Source organism: Enhydra lutris, unplaced genomic scaffold, assembly GCF_002288905.1.
Source record: "Enhydra lutris kenyoni isolate GAN:26980312 unplaced genomic scaffold, ASM228890v2 scaffoldscaffold146, whole genome shotgun sequence".
In the NCBI taxonomy this organism is placed as follows: domain Eukaryota; kingdom Metazoa; phylum Chordata; class Mammalia; order Carnivora; family Mustelidae; genus Enhydra; species Enhydra lutris.
This window is the reverse complement of record NW_019154230.1, coordinates 164,432-171,231: the sequence shown is the minus strand read 5'-3', so window position 1 is coordinate 171,231 and position 6,800 is coordinate 164,432. Positions and strand designations below refer to the sequence as shown.

The following is a 6,800-nucleotide window of genomic DNA, read 5'->3' as shown; positions in this document are numbered from 1 at the left end:
ATATATATATATATATATATATATATATATATATATATATATATATATATAGTATTTCAATAAAACTATTATTAAAAAGCAGCAGAAAATCTTATACAACCAAATGAATTAGATTACCTGATCTTCACCCATATGGAGCGATTGTATGCTTAAGACAATCATGCTATCATTGTTGTTTTACTGACCCAGTTTTGAAATTATGTTTATATAAAATTCATGTGTCATGCATAAATTATTTTGTGGTCTTTTTCTTTAATCCTGTTTATTCCTGTTCCATAACCTATTCTGTTCTTGTCATTAATGTAGGCAATTCAGATAAATCTAATAAATAGCAATTGTTTGACTTCAGTATAGATCTAACTTTCCCTTGGCACATGGATGGACTTCAACCGCATCTGTAAAAACTCAAGAGGATTTTTTTCCTACTCTTTAATTTTACATAATGCTTATTAAGAACAAATTAAGATGGGTGATAACCAATGAAATTTGTTATAAATAAAAGTAATGAAGGCTTTAGCATTGAAATTCTACCATTGAAAATATATGTGATAATGATTTTCTGAGAGTCTACATCAATACCTACCTGTGAAAAGAAGGTGCAGTGGATGTCCTATGTACAATGTATCAACTTGAGGTGGATGTTTCTCTTTTCTTAAATGAGTGTGAATTTCCAAAGTAGGTAGGATACAGAAATTTGAAACTTTTTAAAAATCTTTATTGGCTCTACAGACTCAGTTGGCCTCATCTCCCTTCTAGCAGATATAAACAAGATATCCATTAATTAAAAATGGTTTGTATCGATGAATGGATACATATGTGAAGTGTGGTATAGATAGATTTACAATGAAATATCAGCCATGAAAGAAAATGAGATCTTGCCATTTGCAACAACATGGATGGACCTAGAGGGTATAATGTTCCATGGATGGAGCCAGACAGAGAACAACAAATACAAATAACGATAAATACAACAAATACAAATAACAGCAAATAAAGTGAAATATGATTTCAATTATATGTGGAACCTAAAAAAAATGAACAACGAAATAAAAAGAACAGAAACAAATTCATATGTATAGAAAACAAATGAGTGGTTGCAAGAGAGAAGATAGGTGGGGGATGGGTAAAATAGATGAAGAGGGTCAACAGGTATGAATTTCTAGTTATAAAGGATATATCATGGGGATAAAAATGCAATACCTCAATGTTGTAGAGTGGCACATTGTTACACTTGTGCTACTCCAAGTTATTTTTCTTCACTATATTTCATGTCATTTAATGTATTAGCAGTGTACCTTATACAAAGGAAAAGACTATTAGCTTCAAGCAATATTGACCAAATGAGATATTACCACTATAAAATTTTAAGTAATATCAAAGAAATGTTGGAATATAATGATTTTAATAAATAATATAAAGTAAATAAAATAAAAGTGAAAATTTATCATATATTCCATTTTAATTCTACTTATTTATTGGCAATAGTTGTATGCAAACAAACTGCTCCATGGATAAATTCCCAAACTTTTATTAAATTTATTTCTGTAGAAAAGGAACACATTTGTGAGGTTGTGATTGGTAGAACATTCAGGGGAACTATCTAGCCATTTGGAAGTTAAAGAGAAATAAAGACCTTTAAATAGTTGGTCTACTAGACTCTATTCCACAGAAGTACATTTTTAATAACAATTTCTAGAAAAAGTAAAATGGCATATGAATTCAGAAGGAACTATATAAGAGTTCAGTTTGATGGTTTGTTGTAGTCTGAAAAAAGATATATTCCATTTTTAATCAAGAATAATGCTCTCTTCACATAAGATAGAACATCTCAGTAGGATTCATAGCAATATTTCTTGTTGGTTTTCTAGGGAACTACTTTAATTGCCATATATAATATAATATATATAATGTAACTATATATGTATAAATGTAAAAATAGTTATTGATAATGCATATAATATAATTTATGCATGCAATAATATTACCTCACTGACATATATATATGGATTTACATATATATATGAGTGAGTCATATATATATATATGTCATATACATGAGTGAGTCATATATATATATATATATATATATATATGAGGTAATATTATTCATGCATAAATTATATTTTATGCCTTATCAGTAACTATTTTTAAAAAATTAAAAATCAATACCAGTTAATTTGAGGCATTTGTTGTTACTATGGCATTTTAAATAATAAATCTGATAATACTGATAATATTTGGCACCTATTGATACAACTGATCAAGATACATAAGTAGTTATAGAAGTTATGCAGTTATAGAATAAATGAAGGAGTCCATGTATAGAAAAAAAGTAGGAAATGATGGGGATTGCGATGATTCAAATAACACCACATCCTTCTCTAGAGTTCAACTTGCCTCCCAGCATTGCTAGATTTTCCCGGAAAGAAGTTAGTAATGTGGGCTTACATATGAACCATTAACTTCTAACATTGACAAGCAATTGAAAACAAATACAAGCAAACCAAAAAAATCTGTTAATACTGTATTTGCTATTTAGACTTCAATCTACTGGTTATCTGGTTTAGGATTCTTTATATGGTGATGATTACAATAAAATTCATAGTTGTGCTCTCTCTGGCTGGTTTAAGTGTACATTTAAACTAAAGTTTTTTTCCACTAAAGTTTTCTGCTAAATATTTACTATTTTAAGTTTCCATGTGAGAACTACACCTGATATTATTTTCTGTTGACGATTATTGTTTAAAGTCTTGTGGTTTGAGGGACCCCTTGGTGTCTCAGTCAGTTAAACATCTGCCTTGGCTCATGTAGTTATAATCCCTAGGGCCTAGGATTGAGCTCTGTATTGGAACCTGCAGAGAGTCTACTTCTCCCTCTTCTTCTGCCCCCCTCCATGCTCATGATTTCCTTATCTCTCTCTTTCTCAACTACACAAATATGATGGGTATTAAAGAGGGTATGTATTGCATGTAGCATCGGGTGTTATGTATGTAAACAGTGAATCTTGGAACAGTACATCAAAAACGAATGACATACTGCATGGTGACCAACATAATTAAAAAAAAAAAACTTAAAGAAAATAAAAAGTTGTGGTTTTGAAAAAATACATATAATTTCAGAACCTTTTCTACATAATCACATAAAGCAGTTTCTGTGACTCAATTCTTAACTGACAAAATGGTGATGCTACAGATAATATTTATAATACATATCTAGCAAACACAAGAGGTTAATTCAATTTGACTTTCTATCAATCACAGGAAGCCACTCCATTTCAAGACTGCAATGGGATGCTCAGGAGGCATAAAATAGGATCAATTCATAGGGTCTAAGAAATCATAATTCACTCATTTAATCCTGTCTAGAAGACAACTGGAAAATTTTAAGGTGAGACCAGTTCCACTACATGAAGCATCAGTATGCATTCTGAAAGTACCTTAGAATACACATGAATGTAACTGATATATTCAGAATCTGTACAGAATTCCACCTTACTTGAACATGAATATCTTCAATCAGATTAGAGACCCCAAATTTGGGTGTATTATCTTTCATTGGGTATATTACCATTCATAAGAAAGAAATAATAAAACTACCCAGATGTATATAAAATGTCACCAGTCATACCTGTGTTAGTTAGCTGGGTTGCTAAAACAAAATTCCACAGACTGGATGAGTTAGGCAGAAGAAATTTATTTTCTCAGAGGTCTGGGATCAGGAAATATGAGATTAGATTGCCAGCATATTTTTGTTCTGAAGAACAATATCTTCCTGGTTTTCTGATGACAACATTCTTGTTGTGTCCTGACAAAGTGAGGGTTCTTATCTCTCTTCCTCTTCTTACAAAGATACAGTTTTATTAGCTTAGGCCCCAACTTTATTTCTTCTTCTAACCTTTATTACTTCCTTCAGGCCTTATGTACAAATATAGTCATAATGAGGGTTAGACCTTCAACATATGGACTGAAATATATGAATCTAGTCTGTAACACTGTTTTTTTTTAATGCCCATAGTACCAGTGTCTGAGCTTATCATTAAAATCAATCTGGTATGTAATCACTATGAATCCTCACATGTATTGATTAATGAGCTATTAGCTTTTGTAATTCAAGTAATGAGCTATTAACTTTTGTAATTCAAGACAGGAAGTATGATAAAGGACTTAAAGTGTGAAATAATTGATTATTTTTCTTAAAGAATAGGTTTCGAGTTGCATACTCACCTTCCCTCTTCTGAAAGGTTTTGGAAGATGTTAACCAGCTCTCAAGAGGGGAAATTTTCACTAACATTGTTAACTAACATTAACTTCAGAGAATCAGGCTCACCCTCTAATTAATTTAACATTATTAAGAGCAACACAAGCAGCCTCACTTCATAATAATGGTGTGTTAGGAAGTACTTTGCACTACCTATGAAATTTATCAATTAAAAAGATTCTTAGTCTAAGTCTATGAATTTTAGTAAACATTTCACAGGAATTCTGCGGAAGGGATAAATATGTTAATAGGTCATGATGAAGGATGTAACCAGAGAAATTCAAATTACAGAAAATTATATTTTAAAATGACAATTTCTTCAACAAATAAATGACATTTCAGAAAAAATTGGGAATGGAAATTTTTAATTAAAAGAGACTTAAGAGATGGAACAACCAAATGACACAAGTCAACTAAAAACGACAAGTAGGGAAAACTGAATAAATCATGGGAATAAGGAATTATTATATTTGTTTAGGTTTGATGAAGAGAATATGGTATTTTTTAAGAAGTCATTAATTATTAAAGATAAACAGTCACATTAATGAATAAGAGAATAAAATGCATACTTTAAAATACTGTGAAATTACTGAGATGATTAGATTAAAAGATTGGCAAAATGCTGATAAGTTTTGAAATTGGGAGGATGATTGATGAGGTTAGTTGTACTACCATCTATGTACCTATTATTGGCACCAGATTGCAATTTGGACCTTTCACTTGGTCCGACTTGTCTGGTTCTTCCAGAACTTCCATGAAAGTATTTTTTAAATATTTTTTTTATTTGACAGACAGAGATCACAAGTAGGCAGAGAAGCAGGCAGAGAGAAAGGAAAGGAAGCAGGCTCGCTGCTGAGCAGAGTCGGACACCGGGTTTGATCCCAGGACCATGAGATCATGACCTGAGCCAAAGGCAGAAGCTTTAACCCACTAGGTAGCCAACTAGGTGCCCCGTCCATGAAAGTTTTATACTAATAATTTATTATATAGAATATTTATGTTTGAGGTGCCTCAGTGGTTCAATTGGTTAAGCATCTGCCTTGCCTCAGGTCATGATCCCAAGGTCCTGGGATTGTGTCCAAGTCTCTGCAGAGGATGGAGTCAGCTTCTCCATCTGCCCCTGTTCTTCTCATCTGTCCCTATTGCCACTCATTCTCTTAGTCTCTCTCTCTCTCAAATAGATAAATAAAACCTTAGAAAACATTTTTAAAAGAATGCTTGTGTTTTATCTCTCAAGTTATTAATTGTTAATATTTTATTTAGTCTTAAATAAGTTTATGGAAAGTTAGTTATCACATATTTTTTCTCATAAATACATAAATAGAGTATCATATTAGGCAATAAATTTAATTATTGAAATTTAGCTATTGGTCATGCTAAATTTGAATCTTTAGGTCTTTGAAAGAAGAAAGAATTAGACTGGTTTACTGAAATTGAAATAAGATATTATACAATTAAAAGCTTCAGTAACAATGTAAAAGAAATGTATATATTGTATTGACTTACCAAGAAGAATGTATAGTAGCTTGGGCCTATTGCTACATTACTGATACACTTTACAAAGATAAGAATGGGACAAATACATAGACATCTTCCAAGGACTGGTGAATGGCAAGTATCTGAAGCAGTATTACATTGAGAAAATATACATACCTCTACCTGGGAAACTTAACTGCTATAAAGTTGCAGCACTTACAAAGTAACCAATTTGGGTCTCATTGACAATGCTATCTTGACATTCATTCCAATTGCACATTAGTAACAGGACAATCATGTAGACAGGTGACAAGGACTCTTACAGAAAGGCCTCTGGATCCAATGGCAGGTGAGTCCTTGGGAAGAGGAAACAACCAAATCAGACAATGTGTGAACACAAATAGGATTAGTTAAGCTAACTGATTAATTATGATTCACCTAAGCAAACTGTAGATACTGATTTAATTAAATAGGATATTTGGATAATGCAGAAAATTCGTTAAAATGCTTTGAATCTTAGAGTATACTAAGATTTTGAATTTTTGGTGACTGGAAAAAAAATCCCCTTGCTAACTGATAACATTAAGATGAAAACAGTGTGTCCCATACTGCTAATTTACGTTTTGTGTGTGTATGTGAAATTGGCCATTTTTCTATGAGTCATTCATTTTCCTATTCTCTAAACAGGTAAAATCATAAGACAATTCCTATATAAATACAGCACCAAATATGCAGACAAAACTGTTGGCAACATAAATCATGTAAGCAAATTCCTACTCACAGCAAATTCCTGTTCTCAGTGTCTGAATAAAACCCTTGATGCTGTCACTAAGAGTGTTAAACACAGAGTTAAATATATTACTTTAACTCTTCAATTAAATGTTCTGATCTGCAAGCATGAGTTCTTTTTCATTTTTTTTTTTTTTATTTCTTAGGAGTAAATATATTTGCTTAAAGTAGGTTGTATAGGTAAATGACATATTTTATTTATAAACTACAGTTAGAGAATCTTGATACTGTCTTATAAACTCAGAACAAAATCAATTTTCATGCAGGGTTCTTGGGTG

At 31.5% G+C, this 6,800-nt stretch overlaps 1 pseudogene; it reads right to left on the bottom strand.

Moving 5' to 3' along the window:
• Nucleotides 1–6,800, bottom strand: part of LOC111140036 — a 141,079-nt pseudogene that overhangs the window by 121,355 nt on the left and 12,924 nt on the right.